The following is a 22277-nucleotide window of genomic DNA, read 5'->3' on the forward strand; positions in this document are numbered from 1 at the left end:
CATGAAAACAGAGGGTCCGCAGTGGACGAAGCCACTGCTGAGGGGGTTCCCGAGCAGCAACCTCCTGTGCCTTCTCCCAGGAGGAGGCCTACAGGAGTTACGATCAGGGAACCCACGGGTAGCCCTTCTGCAGAAAGGCCTTCTGCTCCCCAAGGCAAGGGGAAAGAAAAGGCCACAGAGCCTTTTGTTGACTTGGGAGAGTCTTCTGATGACAATGGTAACGTTATTTCGCTTTTAAATGGTTTGCCAATTCCCTGTCATATGTTTGACGGGGACGGTAACTTTACATATGTTCCAAATCTAGGGTCAGACTTCTTCATGCCAGAAAATGAGTATATGATTAATAGAGTCAATAGTGTAGCGACCAGTAGTTGTAGCTCAGGTATTTACTTTGTTATCTTCCTTCTGTTGTATTACATACTTTTACCTTTCGTTTTCCTTGTTAACCTCTTGTGTTCACTTCCATGCAGATATGTCGACTCCCAACATTTTCGACATGTACCAGGCCGAGGAAGAAGAAGAAGTCCCCCAACTCACACGGATATCGAAAAAGAGAGTTGGTGAATCCAGTCGGGGCCCTTCTGCCAAAAAGAGTCGACCAGAAGACCTTCCTCAGGGCACACCAACTGGGCAAAGTCCTGCGCCAACTGGGCGAACTCCTACTCCTCCTCCAGCTCCTTCTGAACAGCAAAATACTCCTGTTCGGCCCAATCCTCCAGCTGCGCCTGCTAGGGAGCAGCTTTCTCGTGAAGAGGCCCATGGGGCCAGACTCGTGAGCCATGCCATCCGATCTGCCAAGGACCGTCTTGATCGCATAGGCAAAGGCGAGCATGTTGGGACCGCCATGATCCAAGCTTAAGAGCTACCAGTCGATCAGATCCTGAACAGGGCTCTGAACGAAATCTCCAGCGTAAGTGTTTCTTTATTCTTCAATTCTTGTAGTTTTTTAGACCTTGTGATAAGTCCTAACTCCTTTTTCTTTGTGCACAGGCCTTACTTTCTGCCACTACTGCTCGTACCTGAGCCGAGGCTCTCGTCGAGCAGGTCTAGGCAAAAGCAATCGAGAAATATCAGGTGAAGGCGGCCGAGGAGCTTTCGGCTACTGAGGCCAGGCATGCCAAGGAGTTGGAAGCAGTGGTCCGAGAGAGGGATGCAGCGGTGACCAAACTGTCCACGGCTGAAGCTGCAAAAGATGCAGCGGTTAAGTGAGGGAAGAGTACCGGTCGTACAACAAAACTCATCTCCACGAAATCAAGCATCTGGAGGGGGTAGTCAAGACCAAGGACGAGACTATTGCCACTCTCGAGGGCAAGGTGCAGCAGTTGGAGCTCGACAACTCCAAGAATCTGGAAAAGTACAAAAGGACGACACTCCGATGTTTCTATAACTTCTCGAAACACAATCAGGGTGCTGACTTTAGCTACCTTTCAGAGGAAGTCAGAGCTGCGGAGTTGGCCCGATGCGCTGCCCAACTGGCCGAAGAGGAGGCAAGAGCTGCGACTCCTGCAACTCCAAGCGCCGTTGGTTTGGAAGAGGAAACCATCAAGGAAGCGACCGACCCGAATGCTGCCCAGGACCCACTACAACAATTATGCCCATATATTACATTAAAATATAGCATATTTTAACAAGTGCTATTGTCACATGGTAATAGAAAAAGACACGAAAAATGGGCGGTAAATGAAATACACAGGCGCCAAATGAAACACAAAAGCAATAATCCCTAATTACTCTACACGCCTCCTTTGTTTCTCTCTCATACTCAGTAACTCTCTCTCTCTCTCTCTCACTCGTTCAATCTTTCTTTCTTTCTCTCTGTTTGTGCAGGTGTGTAACAAGGTGATGGGGCCTGCGGCTTCGGTCGTGTGACAGGGAGGCTCGACTCTTGGGTCTATGGCGTGGCTGGCTCGTGGGTGTGACGGTGCTTGCGGCGGTGGGTCTACGGCGTGGCGTGGCTCGACTCGTGGGTCTACCACGGAGATTGACTTGCAGAGCAATGGTCCAGCAGGCTGTACAGGGAGGAGCTCCAGCTGCTTACGCCCAAGAAATGGAGAGGCTAACCGCTAAAGAATCCCTTCTTCTTGCTGTGAGTCTGAAGTTTTAAGAATTTGTGTATTGTAGTTGAAATGTGCTTTCCTTTTTGACATATATGAACTTGTTGCATGAACATCTAAAGGAGATGAAATTGTTTAGTGATTTTCCTCTTCTTGTGGATTTGCAATCTCTTTTATTTTAGCATTAGTATGTTATTGTTGGCCACTTGACCCACACATCCTGTTTATGTGTTTTGGATATATGAATATTTATTTCTCTCAAAAAGGAAAGTCTATTGGTGTACGTTTCAAGATAGAACTTTTTAATTTTTGTTATTATTATTATTTTGTGTAGTATTTTGATCTGTTAATCTTCACTGATTTAGACTCTTTAGATATATCTATATACCGTAATTTTTTTATATATATTTTATAGCAGACAGTAGATATTGATTATCTAATGACATGCAGGTTATATGCCTTAAGATCTGTACAATTTAAACTCAGCATATGGTTCTGAGGAGGAACTTAAACACTGCATTGAAGAAATGCATTCTCAAGACCTTTTGGTATGTTTGTGATTTTTTTTATTTGAAGTTGAGTTTTGGATGTTAAATTTGGTTTTAAAACCTGGTGCTATGTCTGTATTTCTATGAATATAGGCCTTGGGAGATGTTGTGCTGAATCATCGGTGTGCACATAAACAGGTTAGACATTGTTATACAAATTCTTCTTTTTTTTCAAATTATTCTGAGTGCGAATATATTTATCATTTCTAAGAACCTATGAGAATGGTGGCTTGTCATATGTGGTAAACTAATATAAAAAATTCATTTTTATCATATCTATTGTTACGATCAAGTGATAATATAGTTACTTAATCAGAAGTATTTTAGGTTCCATTTAAGAATGTTTTTGAGGCCTCTATTACAGAATATATATATATATATATATATGTATTGCTGTTTTCAGAGCCCAAATGATGTTTGGAACATTTTTGGTGGCAAGCTTTCTTGGGGTCTTGAGGCAATTGTTTGCGATGATCCAAATTTTCAGGTTCGTGGAAACCCTTCTAGTGGTACCTTTTTCATTCAATTATTTATTGATGTAGTAATTATAAGTGCTTGACATAGAATGCCTTGCAGTAGCATGCATGTGGATATTTACATGCATACATATGCATGTGTATATGTCTAAATGTTAATGTTCGATAGATGAAAATGTCAATATGTCATTATTAATTTTAATAATTAAGCTGGAAATGATTAACATGTTATAATAGTTTTGATGATTAAGCTGGAAAATGAGAGAGCATTCTATCTTACTTAGTTGCTCTTAATTTTTGCATAGGTGATATATTCCATGCTGCACCAAACATCGATCATTCCCAGGAGTTTGTAAGAAAAGATATAAAAGAGTGGTTAAATTGGCTTCGAAATTACATTGGTTATGATGGGTGGCGCCTCGACTTTGTGAGGTAATGTATTTCTCAACTTTTTCAGCTTTACATGTGTTTGAAACACTTCCTGCTGATTTCTGTGCTAGGATTGCTTATTCATAGATCACAATGATAAAGCTGGATGGAAAGCAATGTATATGAGATTAGATCCTCATCACCATTCATTTAAAAATAAAAATAAAAATAAAAATTCTGTTTGTATTGTTGAGAGCACTGTGTGCTTGTGCATTTACAGGTCATCAGTGACTTTTACAATAAATGAACATCATTCTTTCCATCTTTGAGATCTATCCCATTTTTGTCTTTTTGAGTCAAAGATGTTGATATTGATATGAATGAAGCATAACTTTATAAAGTCATGTCTTTAGACGGCTCTGCTAAGGACATTAATATTCTATATGCTCCAGTCAATTTCATTTGTTTAGTACTGTACTCAACTTTTCTGACTGAACATGCCATCTAAATGTAACATGTGTCACCTTGACGTTCAAAGGAGACTAATTTAAGAGGTATCACAGTGACTTCTGTCAACTGCAGATTACACTAATTGGAATGATAGGATGTTTGGGAAAGTTTTGAATGGTTCTATAAATTCATAATTATATTTCTATTCATATATTTTAGTAGAAGTTTTTGTCTTATATGTTGTTCACAGGGGCTTCTCAGGTTCTTATGTAAAAGAATATATTGAAGCTTCAAATCCTGCATTTGCTATTGGAGAATATTGGGATAGTTTAGGTTATGAGCATGGCGACTTGTGTTACAATCAAGGTAAGAACTTAAGGCCCGAAAGAAAGTCTTCACTTAAGGATTTTAGCTGTTATGTTTGCTCAATGTTGAGAGATCTGTGTGCATTCACGTACAGTTTATTTACCTGCTACCTCACTGTTTTCAGGGTGGCATTTTTTTTTTTTCAGGTGCCTACAAACTTGTTGCATTGATCTTCCAGATTGGGGCATAGAATACAAGATGTCACAACAAAGGTGATGTTTATGCTTTCTCAAGTTTCTCATAATATGTATTTTAATTTCCCAGATATTTCATTTCTTATTTTACTTATTTTCAATGAAAGATGTAAACTCTTGAGGTATTGCCCTCGTGCAGGGAATCCTCCACTCTGCTCTGCATAATCAATACTGGAGATTGATAGATCCTCAAGGCAAACCAACTGGAGTTATGGGATGGTGGCCTTCGCGTGCTGTCACATTTCTAGAGAACCATGATACAGGATCAACACAGGTCTCTCTCTTACATGCATTTAATTATTCAGAAAAAGGCATAAACATGCACATTGGTAATACGATCTGTAGTATGAATAGCCAAATTTGCAAGATTCGCTAGAGCGATTGTCTACTACTTATATGCTACTCTCTATGCTTTTTCCTACTGGCACTTCTTGATGTTGGTTAAGAAGCCAAACTTTTATCCTTGATAAGCAAATACTATACAAATTTTAGTTATAACTTATTTATATAGTGATATCTATATCTAATGAGCTTGAATTGAGGGAAATTGACTTTCTATTTTCTTCCAAGGTCACTGACCATTTCCACGAGATAAGCTTGCACAGGGATATGCCTATATTCTGACCCATCCTGGAACAGTAAGTTCTTTGCCACTCAATTGCTTGAGTGTAGCCTTCATTCCATTAAAGCTTCCATAAAACTTCACCTGGTGGATATAGAGTACATAATCTTTTCTTGAGCCAACTTAAACTCCTTGTTCCCTTTTTGCAGCCTTAAGATGAACTAGTATGAGAAATAACTTAAACCCTTAATTTCATTGCTAAATTTTTCCTTAGTATATGTAAGATTTCTATGAATTTTAGAAGCTGCAATCCATCACGTAATAGTTTGTTTACACCTCATGGTTATTTTCAATAGCATTATTCTAGTAATTTAGTTGTTTTCCATATGGTTATATTCCAGTGGCATTGTATTAGCTATTATAAATTGATTGTTACTTTTTATATTTATTTTTTCATCTTGAATTCTTTGCTTCGCATAGAATTGGAACCATATGTTTGAAATTTAGAGTATTGTGGCCACTTGCTGTTCTATGAACACTGTTAACTCCATATATGCTAGCTAATTAAGAAGTGAAATTTTCTCTTATCTCTGGTTTTGTTGCTTTTTGAGTGTAATATATTATTTTTATGCAGTACTCTATTCAATTTCCATGTACGTAACAATTTCCATGAACAAAGTGTAGTCACAGTTTTCTTTTCCTTTTGCTGAGAAAAACAAAATCAATAAAAGCCAAGTATTATATATGGTAATATGCATTTGGGTGCATGTTATATGGTAATATGCATCTAGCTATACATGATATGTTTCTTGAATTTTGTTTGTCTTGTTCATGCAGCTTCTAATTGATGGTAACTTATTATTTTAATAACATAATTGCTGGTGCCTTTTGTGTGTTTATAATTTGTTTTTGTTTGCATATTGTGTGTTTATTTTCTTGAGTTATTTGATTCCTTCTAGCTTTTCCTTTATTCTGAAGTTGTTTAGAGAGCAATATAAGGGAATTATTTTCTAAGTAGTTGCAAAGAGCAACAATAGAAATAGAAAACAAATTAAGAAAACAGGGCATAAAAAACAACTAGATGATTCTTTTTACTGCAATATGTGGAAACTTTTCGTTTGAGCAGTAGTTTTTATTCCCCTGCCCCATACGTTATTCTCATAATAGAGGGGATTTAGAGCAGTGATTGGTAATCCACCGCTTCAAAATAAAACCAAAACTTCCCCATTAGTTAGTTACAATGCCCCAGCACTTGTACTTTCTCTCTCATTCATCACCACTGTCCTATACATATACATAAGAGCAATGATTGTGCTTAACATCAAAACTAGTAAATAATAAGAGTTAATTATAAATGAATTCAGTATGTCTTTTAGCATTATTACTACTTTTTTTTCTTCTTATTATTATTATTATATGAGAGTGTTCCCTAGCTTAATATTTGAAACCAGTCCAAACTTCTTCCACTTTTTTCCACCTGTTATTATATTTGGAACCAGTCAAGATTCCCTTTTGTTAAAAAAAATGACACCCAACTTATATGTTGAGAAAGCTGAGCTAAATTAGACAAATATTTGTTGTTGTACTATTCTAAAGGGATTAGTGTAATATTAGTAATAGTGGATATATGTGGTATTAATGGTCCTATTTTTGTGTAAGAATTTGAAGAGTGCGCCCATAATATGGCCAAGCCAAGTGGGCGCTGATGTCTAAATCGGTTGAGGACATTTGATGTTAGTCTTGCTATATGGTCAACTTTGTCTGAATGAATTATGCATTTCGATTATAAAAATATAAAAATAATTGCTTAAAAAAGTCAGTTCAAATTTGATAAAATTTGGCCCCAGAGCATGGGCTCCCTAATTTTGTGGTGGACTCTTATTGTTCAAATGCTGTCATTTTTTTGTGTAAGAAAGATTATGTTCCTTACTGATTTATTAGATAGTGTGATTCTCCCTTATACCCAGGACTGACTGGGTTTTTGGGTTTCAGATTATTTGGAAAATGTTCAAAGCTTGTTCTTCCTCTTAAAGAAAAAAATAAATCTGTTATCTTCTTCTTCTTCTTCTGAAACTGATATATTAACTATACAGTGGAGTAGGACCTTTGTGTTGCTCAGACCCTCCAATCCTTGATCCACACAGTGGAGCAGGCCATGTCGAGAAACTTGGTGGCCTTCCCACCTATGTCATCGGTTCTCCCTACTCTAAGCATGCTGCTGTTCTTATTTCTGATGTATATGGTAATTTTATCATTATTTTGTTCTTATTTAAGCTTTATATTATATTGGGTTCTTACTAATTTGATCACTTGCCCTGGCTTGAAATTATGTGTCACTACTGATCTTTTGGATAAATTTTTCATTTTGTTTGATAAATTTTTCACTACTCTTATTGTTATCACTGTATCGTGTGATGTATTGGATTAAATTGATGGGATCATAATGCTTTGTTAATTTACAATATTTGATTAGAAGGAAAATTTTACGTAAAGGACCATTCAAGTTCACTATTTTTTTCTTACTAGCTCTCCATCTATCTATAATATTTGGGAACCATAAAACTATAACAATTGTTATTTAGGTACTTAGCAGCACAAACCAACCATTTGAGTTACCTCTCATGGATTCGTTAAGACTCGCTATTAAGCACTTGCATGACAGTTTTTTTTTCTTTTTTGTTTGAGAAAAATAAGTTGTGATTTGTATTAATGATGTTGTGTGCCCTCTTGAAAACTAATACAAGCTTCTGCCTATTGTAAAGGAAAGTGGCCGACAAAGTCGCAGTTGCTGGATTCTTTGTGGCCGTTCCTGACTTCTTGAAGGGGGATCCTTTTGTTCGTGCAGATACTAAAAGGCCTATGAGCGTTTGGATTAAAGATCATAGCACGGTTGGTTCTAGTGTTTTGATTCATACTTGATAGTCCTTAATATTAGTAATAGATACTTAAGATTGTTTCTGGTGAGTTAGTTGAAAGTTTTCATGTTGTGGGCTCTGCAAAATTAATTCTAGATTCAGCTAGGCCAATAGTTGCTATTTTAGCATCCTAATCTTTCCTAACTGTCAAGTTAATTTAACTTCTGGAAGCATTTGTTGTACTCTAGTATTAAAACTCTCTTAGACTTGTTCTAAAACCTTTTGCTTGTTCCAATAGGATGAGGGATTTGAATTTGCCAAAGTAGTGATTCAGGATTTGAAAAATAGAGGCTATTCTACAATAGGTGCTGCAGGCTTTTGTTGGGGTGGTAAGTTTGTTGACATACTTCTTTGTTTTCCATTATGGTATCTAGATGGCATTTTGGCAAATTCGACAATAACTTGTGAACAAATTCAATCACGAGCAGTGACTGACTTTGTTAGTTCAAACCATATATCTAGTTGTTACTTATGCTAAGCTGATCAAGATTTGTTTTGTTCTCAGCCAAGGCTGCAATTCAACTCGCAAAGTGCGACTCTATTAAGGCTGCTGCCCTCTTACATCAATCTTACGTCACTGTGGATGACATCAAAGGTACTACATAGTGATATACATAGTGATATGATACTTTGAAACAACTACAAATTATAAGATAACTTTTAGTTCAAACGCTTGTGTATTTCACTTCACCAAAACTCCAATTTTTGCATTTTATGTTAAACTTGACTCATTCTTTCTCAACTCAAAAATATTAATCCATGATTCAAATACTTTCAGATGTCAAAAATATCTAATTTGTTCATGAAATTGTTTAAAAATCATGCTTTAAAGTTTAATTAAGTGCTTGTTCTCTTTGTTTAATTAACCCTGTTCAATCCCCAAATAACATTCAGCCATTTACTACAATTCAGAGTTGTTTAAGTTCTTGGCACAATGTTCCAGTGATATTTCATTATAAGTCTGTAAAAATTATAGTATAGCATTCATTCATTACCTGGGCTAAATACATGTTAGTTTGGATTCCAAGTGGGTTAATGAAATCTTTTACAGGTCTTTGTTAAGCTGTGCAAAATAGCTAGTGGTATGAGGTTCATCTCATCTGATGTTCATGCATATCTATGTAATAATCTATTTGGTTTTAAGGGAAATAATATGTGTCTAATGTCCATATGTGCTGTTTTAGGTTCAGATCACTTCCAGGACTTGTCAACCAGACCCAAAGGGATATCATAGAATGTGAGAATTTTGTCTTCTGGACAAGTGCACAAAGAATGATGAATTGAAGGATGGAGCAAGTTTCATGCATGGTTTACTTTTGTGTATCTTGTAATGTTTTTGTTTTTCATTTTTGAAGTAAAAAATGTTCAAGAAACTTTATTATGTTATGTTTTCAAACTTAAGTTAGAACTAAGATCTCATTAAGTAGACATATTCATGGTTTGAATTAGTTATTGTTTAATGTAATACTTATGGTTTATCAATATATTGAGAATTACATTTTATGATTAATTTTGAATTTTTTTTTATCAAAATACAATAATGAAAATCATTTAATTAAAAAAAAACCATATAAGTATACTTATCAAAATAAAATTTAAAATTTTATTACTAATGTTATGATTTAAAAACATATTATAAGCGTAAAAAATCGTTATGGTTTATATAATATAACAAATTAAAAATGTTATCAAAATAATCAAATGTAACAGTTGAAAAGTGTTATGAAAAAAGTACAAGATTAAACTTCAAATTTATAACCAAAAACTCTATCTAAATGTTATTATTTAAATATTATAGCACCTAAAAATGTGTTATTGAATAGTTTAAGATAACACCGAACATAACATTCAAAAACTGTTATAGAAAAGACTGGACTTTTAATAACAGGGGCTATGTTAGCATTTTCAGAAGTGCTATCAATAGTCCCGGATAGCAGTTTTTAAGTGTTATGAATACTGTTTTTTCTTGTAGTGACCCTCCTGCCCCTCATGCCTCTTAATCTTTATTAACTATTTTTCTTTCTTTTTGAACAAACGACCCAAGGGTCGTGATGTAAAGACAATAGTTTTCTTTTTAAACTTTGCTGCACGAGCAGTAAATCTTTTTTATTTGAACAGTTACATCCAAGCAGCAATGCTTGTGGTGTAAAAGCTTAACTCTTGGTGCTATAATATTTTTACTTATTATAACATTTGTCCGTATGACCGAACTTAGCATAGTACTTTGGCATAGTTTTAACAAAACGTAAATTTTGAAAAATACTCTAAGTACTGTAGTATGCTTTCACTTATTTTGTTCATGTGTTTACATACCTTGCGAGTATGCTTTGCTATCGATGTGCCTTATATGCCCCCCAAGTGATCCAGGAGCTTTAGGTCCTTGGTCACTTGCCTTGACCATAACCTGTTCGAACGTTCCTGTTCGTAGTAAAACTGATACTTGTAATACAGCAAAACAACACACGTAATGAACAAATACTTGTAAATATAAATTCACAAAGGTTGGCAAGAATGACTGGCTGTGCACAGTCCCTTATAATCTCGTATTAAAAATGGACTAAACATGTCTTTACGAGTGACTCTGAAAAAGAATCTTACATATATGAGCAGTCAGCCATACATCGTGGCTAACCCTCTTTCCAAAACTTGTAAAATTTAAAAGAGAAATTTAAACAAGCCAGTCCTTTAAAAAGGGTTGTTCATTGATAATACTTGCGCAGGTGTTCTCCATTCCAATAACGCGGAACGAGATCTCCGTTTAAGCGTGCAAGTTTGTAGGTGCCCAGGTAAAGGACTTCTTCAATCTGGTAAGGCCCTTCCCAGTTAGGTCCGAGCACTCCAGCAGTGGGGTCGCGGGTATTTAAGAAAACTCATCGTAGCACCAAATCTCCGACGTTGAATTTTCTTTCTTTAACTTTGGAGTTAAAGTACCGAGCGACTTTTTGCTGGTAAGCAGCAACTCGGAGTTGAGATTTTTCTCTTATCTCATCGATCGAGTCTAGGGACTCCATCATCAACTGGCTGTTCATGTCCTGTTCGTAGGTCAAACGCCGATGTGAGGGGGGATCTAACTCGACAGGTAACATTGCCTCATATCCATAGGATAGAGAAAATGGGGTATGCCCTGTCGCTGTTCGATGAGATGTTCTATACGACCAGAGGACTTCAGGCAGCTGTTCTGGCCATGCTCCTTTAGCCTCTTCAAGTCATTTTTTCAGGGTGTCCTTGAGAGTTTTGTTTACAGCTTCGACTTGCCCATTTGCTTGGGGGTGTGCGACTGAAGAAAAGCTCTTAATAACCCCATGCCTCTCGCAGAAATCGGTGAACAGGTCGCTGTCAAATTGGGTCCCGTTGTCTGAAACTATCTTCCTAGGCAATCCATAACGACACACAATGTTCTTGATGACGAAGTCAAGAACTTTTTTGGTTGTGATGGTTGCGAGTGGTTCAGCTTCGGCCCATTTTGTGAAATAATCGACTGCCACGACAGCGTACTTTACTCCTCCTTTTCCCGTTGGCAGAGATCCAATCAAGTCTATTCCCCATATTGCGAAAGGCCACGGGCTCTGCATCTGCTTTAGCTCGTTTGGAGCTGCTCGTGGGATCTTGGAGAACCTTTGACATTTATCACATCTTCGTACGTACTCCATTGAATCCTCGTTCATTGTTGGCCAGAAGTAGCCTTGTCTTAGAACTTTTTTCGCCAAACTCTGCCCTCCAGCGTGATCTCCGCAGAAGCCTTCATGCACCTCTTTCATGAGTTCCTTAGCTTTTTCTGATGTAATGCATCTGAGTAGTGGCATTGAATATCCTCTTCGGTACATAACACCGTCGAGCAGTATGTACCTAGCAGCCCTTCTTTGCAGAGTTCTGGCCTTGTTTCTATCTGCTGGCAATGTTCCACTTGTCAGATACTCCAGGTAAGGCGTCATCCACGTATCTTCTGCACGAATCTCCAAGTTGGCTTCGGCTGCTTCAATGCTTGGCTTACCCAATTTTTTTACCAGGACTATGTTCAAGGTGTCAGCATCCTTTGCACTTGCAAGTTTGGCTAAGGCGTCTGCATTCGAATTTTGGTCTCACGGAATTTGCTGGAGGGTGTACTTTGTGAACTGGGCTAGCAAATCTTTCGCTTTATTAAGGTAGGTCATCATCTTTAATCCTCGCGCTTGATATTCTCCCAGGACTTGATTCACGACCAGCTGAGAGTCACTGTAAATATCAAGCGTTTTTATGCTCATATCTTTGGCCATTCTCAGTCCAGCGAGGAGCGCTTCGTATTCTGCTTCATGGTTTGATGCTGCGAAGTCAAACCTGATTGCGCAGTGAAATCGATGCCCTTCGGGCGTTATCAATATCACTCCCGCTCCAGCGTGGGATTAATTGGATGAACCATCCGTGAATAGTTTCCACGAAGGAGTTTTGTCTTGATGCATGGGCGCTTCAGGCTGTTTGCCTAGCTCGCTGTTGGGGAGTTCGGTGAACTCCGCAATAAAATCGGCCAAGACTTGTCCTTTTATTGCTGCTCGCGATGAATAAGTTACATCGAACTGTCCCAATTCAACTGCCCATTTTAACAGTCGTCCAGCCGCCTCAGGTTTTTGGAGGACTTGCCGAAGGGGCTGGTCGGTCAGAACTGTGATAGGATGGGCTTGGAAGTATGGACGCAACTTTCTGGAGGCTAGAATTAAGCAATATGCTAATCTCTCGATTGGTGGATATTTCAATTCTGCACCGATAAGCCTTTTGCTGACATAGTAAACAGCTTTCTGTACGCCTTCTTCCTCTCGTATTAGTACCGCACTAGCAGCAACTTCGGTAATCGCCAGATAAATATACAAAGTTTCTCCTTCGATTGGTTTCGACAAGACGGGAGGTTGCGACATATGAGCCTTTAAGGCCTGAAATGCTTGCTCGCAGTCATCCGTCCATTAAAACTTCTTATTTCCCCTGAGTAGATTGAAGAATGGAACACACTTGTCAGTTGACTTTGAGATGAATCTGCTTAGGGCAGCGATCCTTCCGGTCAGGCTTTGTACATCCTTGATCTTTTCTGGCGACTTCATGTCGATCAGGGCTTTTATCTTGTCGGGGTTGGCCTCGATTCCTCTCGAATTTACTATAAACCCCAGAAATTTTCCTGATCCGACTCCAAAGGAACATTTGAGGGGATTCAACTTCATCTGGTATTTGTTCAGCACGCCGAAGCATTCTCGCAAATCCCTCACATGTCCTTCTGCCTTCTTGGACTTTACCAGCATGTCATCCACATATACCTCCATGCTTACTCCGATCAGCTCCTTGAACATGTGGTTGACCAGTCGCTGGTAAGTTGCGCCTGCGTTTTTCAATCCGAAGGGCATTACTTTGTAACAATATAAGCCCGTATCGGTCCGAAAGCTGGTGTGATCCTCATCAGGGGGATGCATGCTGATCTGGTTGTAGCCTGAATACGCGTCCATGAACGAGAGGATCTCATGTCCTGCAGTAGCATCGACCAACTGGTCGATCCTTGGGAGTGGGAAACAGTCTTTTGGGCAGGCTTTATTGAGGTCTGTAAAATCCACACAGGTCCGCCATTTGCCGTTAGGCTTGGGGACTAGTACCGGATTGGAGACCCACGATGGATAAAACGCCACCCTGATGAACCCATTTTCTTTAAGTCTTTCGACTTCTTCTTTTAAGGCTTTTGATCTGTCTTTACCGAGCAGCCTTCTTTTTTGTTGCACCGGTGGAAAGGCTTTGTTTATGTTCAGGACATGGCTGATTACTGTAGGATCTATCCCAACCATGTCTTTGTGCGACCAGGCGAAAACTTCCTGGTTCTCTTGCAAGAATTTCACCAGTGCCTGCTTTGTGGTAGGCTCTAAATTCTTCCCAACCCTCACGACTCTGGTTGGGTCTTTTTTATCGAGTTGGACCTCTTCTAGGTCCTCGATGGGTCCAACATTTTCTTCTAAATCCCCAAAGCGAGGATCCAAATCTATATCCTCACTTTGGGCAACACCCTATTTGGTGACGTTACCACCTGATTGGGCTTGTCTGTCTTCTGCAATCGGTCTGGAGTAGCGCTCCTCGATGCTCCACTTTTTGCCTTTGTGATTGAGGCATTATAGCACTCCCTGGCTTCCCTTTGGTTTCCTAAGACGCATCCTACCCCTGCGTCCGTTGGGAACTTCATGGCTAGGTGCCACATGGAGATAATGGCCCTTAGATCAACCAGTATGGGCCTTCCGACAACGGCGTTGTACGCCGAAGGACAATCGACCACTACAAAAGTGGCGAGTAATGTCCTTGTTGCAGGCGCTGTACCCGTCGTTATCGGAAGTTTGATCATTCCGGCTGGGGCGAGTCCTTCTCCAGAGAAGCCATATATTGTCTGATTGTAGGGCTCCAAGTCCTTTACGGACAACTTCATGCGTTCCAGTGTTTACTTATACAGGATGTTCACTGAACTTCCTATATCGACTAGTACCCTCTTTACCATCATATTGGCCATTTGGATGTCCACGACCAGCGGATCGAAATGTGGGAACCGGACGTGCTGGGCATCACCTTCAGAGAAGGTTATCCCAGATTCCTCTGAGGGAGCCTTCTTTGGAGCACGGTCCTCCACAGTCATCATCTCGATGTCCTGGTCATGACGTAGAGTCCGAGCATATCGTTCTCTAGCCTTTCCGCTATTTCCTGCGAGGTGCGGGCCTCCACAGATGGTTAAGAGTGTTCCGGCTACGGGGGCAGGCTGTAATGGTGGCGAGCGTTGGCGTGTGGACGTCTGCTCATTGCCACCTGGAGCTTCTCGTTGGGCAGTTCCCGAGGCCCGTACTTACCTTCTCAAGTGTCCTTGTCTAATAAGGAACTCGATTTCGTCTTTTAACTGGTTGCATTCATTAGTGTCATGCCCGTAGTCGTTATGGTAACGACAGAACTTGGTAGTGTCTCTTTTCGAAATGTCTTTTCGAATGGGTCCAGGTTTCTTGTAAGGCACACTAGAGCTTATGGCCTGGTAAACCTCTCCCCGAGACTCGATGAGGGCGATATAATTAGTGAACCTAGGTTCATAACGATTACCCTTGGCCCGCTTATTATCGGAGGTTGAAGGCTCATTGTGCGGCCGTTTTCCACCGTTCTTGCCATTAGCGTTGCTGCGCTTGTCGCCTTTGCCGTTGCCATCAGGTTTGGAACCGTTGGCGGCTTTGGCGGGTTCGGCAGCCTTCTTACCCTTGTTAGAGGGTTTTTCATCATCAGCAATGGCCTCTTCGAGCCTGATATACCGATCAGCTCGGTCCAAGAACTCCTGGGTAGTTCTAACCCCGTCTTTACGGAGACTCTTCCATAGAGGAGAACGGCGTCTCACTCCTGCGGTTATAGCCATCATTTTTCCTTCGTCTCCGACTGTCTTTGCTCCAGCTGCTGCTCGCATAAAGCGCTGGATGTAGTCCTTCAGGGATTCTCCATCCTGCTGGCGGATTTCAACCAGCTGGTTTCCTTCGGTTGGGTGCACACGACCCGCATAGAATTGTCCGTAGAACTCCCTTACGAAAATTTCCCAGGAAACTATGCTTGCAGGGGGGAACTTAAAGAACCACTCCTGTGTTGCTTCAGAAAGTGTTGCAGGGAAAATCCTGCACCGAGCGTCTTCGGACACTTTCTGAATGTCCATCTGAATCTCAAATTTCTTCACATGCGAGACTGGGTCCCCATATCCATCAAAGTTCGGGAGTGTAGGCATTTTGAACTTGCTGGGAGTTTCGGCGTTAGCTATCCTCTGGATGAAAGGAGTACCTTTCCTCCTGTCGTGGTCGATGTAAGAAGTCCTTCCCCCGACCAACTGCTGCACAGCCTGATTAAGTGCGTCTATCTGGGCTTGCACTGCGGCAGGAATTGCGGTGGCCTCTGTGGCTGGGGGGATGTTCTCGCCGTGCTTCTCGCGACGATCATTTAGTACATCTCTCAGGTCTTCTTCTCTTCTTTGTTGCTCGCTACCTCCGAGTCGGTTGAAGACATTATTTTGCCTGGGCTGCCCCCCAGCATCTTGTCCATTCGGTTGGTCACCTTGAGGTACTTGGCTCCTGCTTTTTCCTCTATTTCCGTTCCTCCCATCAGCATTGCCCTTGCCTGAGACGGCCTCATTGTACCCATGACCATCTCTGAACCTTGAATGGCTGTGGTGAGACTGACTGTTCCCTCTGTTGCCGTCTCTGGCATAAACGCCCCGAGCGTTAGAGGGAGGCCTGCGCTGGTCGCGATGTCCCTGTGCATCGTTATATCGCGGGGGTCCACGGACCGCAGAGCCTAGCTCCGAGTCCCTCCTGTTACCAGGAGGGTAGTGACCTCTGTTTGCTTGGTTTGGTCCATCATTCTCATGGCGCCTAGGACTACGAGGCTGTCGCTCGGCCCTATTCTGCCTTTGCTGCGGGGGATTACCCCGAGCAGCTTGAGATGGTGGATTTGCCTCGGGGTTTAGTGGGACATCGTCATGGGGCGTCTGGGGCTGTTCAGGCCTTCGCAGACTTGACGGCTGAACTGGTGGGCTAGGATTGGGACCCTTCTGAGGTGGCCCATTTTCAGGTTGGTTAGGCTGCGAGGCAGGTGCGGCCTGATTTCTTGCCAACAGCAAGGCTGCTTCGAGGGCTGCCATAGCCTCGGTCTGGCGGCGGTCCACCTCTGCTTGTCTCTCGCTCAACTCCGCCCGCTGACGATCAAGCTCCTGCTGCTGTCGCGCCATAACTTCTGCGGCAGTCTCTTGATTGGCTCTCAGACTAGCCAATTCTTCTTGCAACGCGCCGAGAGTGCTCTTCAGCGTCGCATCATCCATTTCCTCCTCTTCAAAATCTAGTTGCGGCTCATCTTCCGCCATGCTTGCAGGTGGAGGAGGAGGTGGTGGATTAGACGGTGCGGCGGCGGCAGTCTGGCCAGTTTTTCTTCCTGCTTTTGCCATCAATTCTTTTTATAGCAATGAATTGTCCCTCTCAATGAAAGCACCAGAATGTTGACCCATGATTTGGCCAACTGACACGAAGTCAAAATATGATTGAAATAGACGAATGCAAAGAGAATAACGTGATGACAAAAGTAAAGAAAACACAGTGATTTATAGTGGTTCGGCCCCAGGATCTGGTAATGACCTACGTCCACTTAGAATGATATTGATATATAATCAAAAGTATGATCAGAGAACTTGGGTTCAATGAGTTTCAACCCTTCTGACCAACAATACAAGTTTGCTAAGAGAAATTCTATAATTCCTATGATTCAGAAGCCAAAATTCTTTTCCTTGAGCCATCTCTTGCTATTTATAGGCCCAAGGAGGGTTACAAAAGATTGTTACAGATATTATCCCCTGAATATTGGGATATTCCGAAGATTACATGAGATAAATTCGGGATTCATAAAGATCTTCCCATAAATGTTGCTTTGTTTGCGGAACTACCGACCAGACTGGTCGCGAGTAAGACAGGCTTGTCCTGCTTCTGGTGTGCCTCCTGGTCGATACCCTGGCAGACGCTTCCAGGTATCAGCCACGTGTCAAGAGATTATTCGTCACGTCACAAATACTAATTTATTAGATAACAATTTTATTAAAAATGATTTCAAATATTTTGTTTTCAAATATTTATGAGATTACCCAATTAGGTGGTGACACATATTGTCATAATCACCACTTAGCGGAGATTAACATCGTTGTATTGACGAAATTACTATTTTACAAAGATTGGACACTTTCCTCAGGAAAAAAAGATTGGGTCTACCGCTTACAAACCCAAAATTTTAGGTACTTATACCACAAATATCACTTTTTAAAATATTATTGATCAAATATATAAATGTATTTAAACAAAAAAAAAAGTAATTTGATAAAAACAAAGTAGAGAAAGAAATTTATGACATTTCTACAAAAAAAGGAAAAAAAATACATTAAAAAAAATTAATATAAAGTAAATTAATATGTCTATATAATCTACTTAATCTACAAGAAGAACACAAGCGTAAATATGTACAAATTAAAGTGAAAACACTTTTATAACATCTTAAATTACTATCTAAAATCAACCTAATTGTCATATATTGAAACAAATAATTTGTCACACTTATTTAATCAAACTACTACCGTATTACTATTTCTCTTTAAAAAATAGATGTATTATTCATAAAATAATATAACATAAACACACATTAAATTGGACCCTTTCTGTTGGACCCAGAAGATGCTCTATAAATATCATACTCACTTTCCATATATATATATATATATATGCAATTAATCACAAGAATAAATGATTATATTCTTTGTTTTTTTCTTCTGAAAGGAATAGTAATCCCTTTGTTTTTTTCTTCTCGACTGTATATAAATACCAGTAGTAACAATTGCAATGTTTGCAGCAGCAATGGACCACAGAGATTGCCAGGGACACCACAGCCTCAGCTTTAATACCCTTTCTGAAAGAAATTGGTTGTTTCTCTCACATCATTACATCACATGTGTGTGTCAGTTAATATATAAATTCGGTGACCTGTATAATCGTTTTCAATATCAAATATTCAGTCTCACCTATATTCCATGCTTTTTTCGAGAAAGTGAAGAAATAATGATTGAAATTTGGTTTGAATTTTCAAATTTGCGTTGAGGAGAATAAATTATACGTGTTAATCTTCTATGCATAATATCTTCGAACTTCATATATATATATATATATATATATATCCTCACTACTAAATTTATCATATTAAATGTTTTTGATACGTGTCTTCCCATCTCAGTCCATATTACCTATAAACAAAAAGAATACAAACATAAATTTGCATAAACTAAAGTGAAAAACTACAAGAAACCACCCATAATAATTTATATAAATAAAAAAAATATTTATTAAAATAAAATATAATATTTTTAAATAACCCTATATCCAACCCTATTTCGACCATGACCTTATATCTGACCCTATTTCGACCCACGACCCCGACCCTCGAAAATTTAAATATTTTAAATTAATACATAAATCTACAAAATAATTTGGGCAGCATCTCCCTTATACTAATGACATAGTTAAAAAAAATAATTCAAATATCACACAGTAAATTTATTTCTTATATCTCTACAACACACAAAAATTATCCAGAAGCTACTTCACTAATTCCGTTATCATTATAATACACAATATGTATCTCAGAACTTACTTCTCTGTGAATGAATATTTAAGATATTCAAACTCCTCTAACAACTATATTGTATAATAATATTAAATCAACAAATAAGAGACATCTTGCAATTAATAAGACAAGAGAGACATCCTAGTCGGTAAATACATACCTAAATTTTTCCTTTCATTAAAATTGATGAACACAAAAAAAAATCAATATATATACACATGTACAAAATAATATATATATATATGCACACATATATATATAAGTATACATACATATGCACACATATATATAAGTATACATACACAAACACATATATATACACATATTTATTTATATATACACAAGGTGACATATCTATTAATATATATATATATACACATACATACACGGCAACACACATAAATACACATATATATATACACACACATATACACGACCACATATTTATTCATATACATATATATACACACAAACATATATATATACACATATATGGCTATATATAAATACAAAAGTTGCACCGGCAAAAGTTGCCCCTGCTACCCTAATTCAAAACGACATCGTTTCATTTAATAAGACTTTTGCCAGCGCAACAAAATGCACACACATTTACTCGAATATTCAGAGTTATTATCCTATATCCCCAAGGCCCCATTCACTTAGGTTTCTTATTGAGTTTCGAGCTATAGCATCTTCCCGAGGCTGTATGACTTCGAGCTCATATGCGCGTCAGGCTCAGTGTCCTGATCCGAGGCCATCCCGAGAATAGATGCACTTCGGGTTCTATCTTTCGAGCTTGTGAGGATTTCGAGGCTATCATCTTCGAAGTCGTCTCTGCTTCGCAGGCTCGATGCTTAGATCTCGGACAGATTCCAGACTTTACGAGTTCGTTCATTATGAATCCAGCTTTCGAGGTCACAATTCTCATGGCTCGAAATCTGGGTGTAATATGATGTTAATCAGTTTTGTCAAAAAAGTTGTTGTGTTTTTGTTTTTTTTTTTTTAAGGTTTCAATTGATTTTGAAAATTTAAAATCAATTTAAATAAATTTTTAATATGTTAAAATACATTTTTAAGCATTATTTTTATTAAAAATGATTTAAAATATATTATTTTTTCAAATATTTATGAGATTACCCAATTAGGTGGTGACACCTAACAGAGATTAACGTCGTAGCATTGACGAAATTACTATTTTACAAAGATTGGATACTTTCCCAGAAAAGAAATTGGGTCTATTGCTTACAAATCAAAAACTTTAGGCACTTATACAACAAATATTATTTTTAAAATATTATTAATCAAATATATAAATGTATTTAAACAAAAAAAAAAGTAGTCTGATAAAAACAAAGTAGAGAAAGAAGTTTATGACATTTCTAAAAAAAGGAAAAAAAATACATTAAAAATAGGGTACCTAGTAAATATATAGAGTATATTTTTAAAAAATCAATATAAAGTAAATTAATATGTATATATAATCTACTTCACCATTATAACTGAAAAAAAGAAGAACAGAACCGTAAATATGCACGAATTAAAGTGAAACACACTCAAATAACATCTTAAATTACTATATAAAATCAATATAATTGTCACATATTGAAACAAATAATTTGTCACACTTATTTAATCAAACTACTACCGTATTACTATTTCTCTTTAAAAAAAGATGTATTATTCATAAAATAATATAGCATAAACACACGTAAAATTGGACCCTTTCTATGTCCCAGAAGAGTGTTAAAGGATAATGTTGATGAAAATGTTTATTACAATTAATATTGCTGGTTGATAGACGTCAATATATATATATATATATGCAATTAATCAAAAGAATAAATGCTTATATTCTTTGTTTTTTTCTTCTGAAAGGAATAGTAATCCCTAGCTACTTCTCGACTGTATATATAAATAAATATCAGTAGTATTGGCCATAAAAAACAATTGCAATGTTTGTAGTAGCAATGGACCACAGAGATTGCCAGGGACACCACAGCCTCAGCTTCGATACCCTTTCTGAAAGAAATTGGTTGTTTCTCTCCCATCATCACATCACGTGTGTGTGTCAGTTAATATATAAATTCGGTGACATGTATAATCGTTTTCAATGTGAAATATTCAGCCTCTCCTATATTCCATGCTTTTTTCGACAAAGTGAAGAAATAATGATTGAAATTTGGTTTGAAGTTTCAAATTTGCGTTGCCGATAATAAATTATACGTGTTAATCTTCTTTAACGTTGTATTTTTTACGCATAATATCTTCGAACTCCATATATATACTCAATACTAAATTTATCTTATTCAATGTTTTTGCCATATTCACAGATCTACACAAACTAAACTGAAAAACTAAAAAAAAAAAAAAAAAAGTCACCCATAATAGTTTATATAAATAAAAAAAATATTTATTAAAATAAAATATAATATTTTTAAATAACCCTATATCCCACCATGACCTTATTCTGACCTCTGATCCTATCTCAACCCACGGTTCCGACTTTCGAAATTTTAAATATTTTAAATTAATACATAAATTTACAAAAAAAATTTGGCAACAGTCCCTTATACATTGACATAGTTAAAAAAAATAATTCAAATATCACACAATAAATTTATTCCTTATTTATCCGCAACACAAAAATTATCCAGAAACTACTTCAATAATTCAATTATCATTACAACACATAATATGTATCTCATAACGTGCTTTTCTATAGATGAATATTTAGGGTATTCAAACTTCTCTAACAATTATATTGCACAATAATATTAAATCAACAAATAAGAGACATAACTCTTGCAATTAACAAAACAAGAGAGACATCCTAATCAGTAAATACATACCTAAATTTTTCCTCTAATTGAAATTGACACACAAAAAAATCAATATATATACACATATACAAAATAATATATATATACACATATATATATAATCGTACATACACAAACACATATGTATATATACACATATTTATTTATATATACACAAGTACAAAATAATATATATACACGCACATATATATATAAGCATACATACACAAACACACATATATATATATATATACACATGGTGACATATCTATTAATATATATATATATACACACATGTACACGACCCCGCTACCCTAATTCAAAACTACATATTTATTAATATACATATATATACACATAAATATATATATAT

At 37.9% G+C, this 22277-nt stretch overlaps 2 long non-coding RNA genes across 3 annotated transcripts; both read left to right on the forward strand.

Moving 5' to 3' along the window:
- Nucleotides 1-2464: 2464 nt before the first annotated feature.
- LOC133784521 (uncharacterized) lies at nt 2465-4400 on the forward strand. 2 transcript variants are annotated; one of them, XR_009871383.1, is made up of 4 exons: nt 2465-2602; nt 2696-2740; nt 3384-3510; nt 4148-4400. It is a non-coding gene; the product is annotated as an uncharacterized LOC133784521 (long non-coding RNA). The 2 variants fall into 2 exon arrangements; XR_009871384.1 differs by lacking the exons at nt 2465-2602; nt 2696-2740 and adding an exon at nt 3051-3111.
- A 3775-nt stretch (nt 4401-8175) lies between these two features.
- Nucleotides 8176-9351, forward strand: LOC133784522 (uncharacterized). Its single transcript, XR_009871385.1, has 3 exons — nt 8176-8263; nt 8440-8529; nt 9119-9351. It is a non-coding gene; the product is annotated as an uncharacterized LOC133784522 (long non-coding RNA).
- The last annotated feature ends 12926 nt before the right edge of the window (nt 9352-22277 follow it).

This window comes from Humulus lupulus, chromosome 6 (assembly GCF_963169125.1).
Source record: "Humulus lupulus chromosome 6, drHumLupu1.1, whole genome shotgun sequence".
Lineage (NCBI taxonomy): Eukaryota > Viridiplantae > Streptophyta > Magnoliopsida > Rosales > Cannabaceae > Humulus > Humulus lupulus.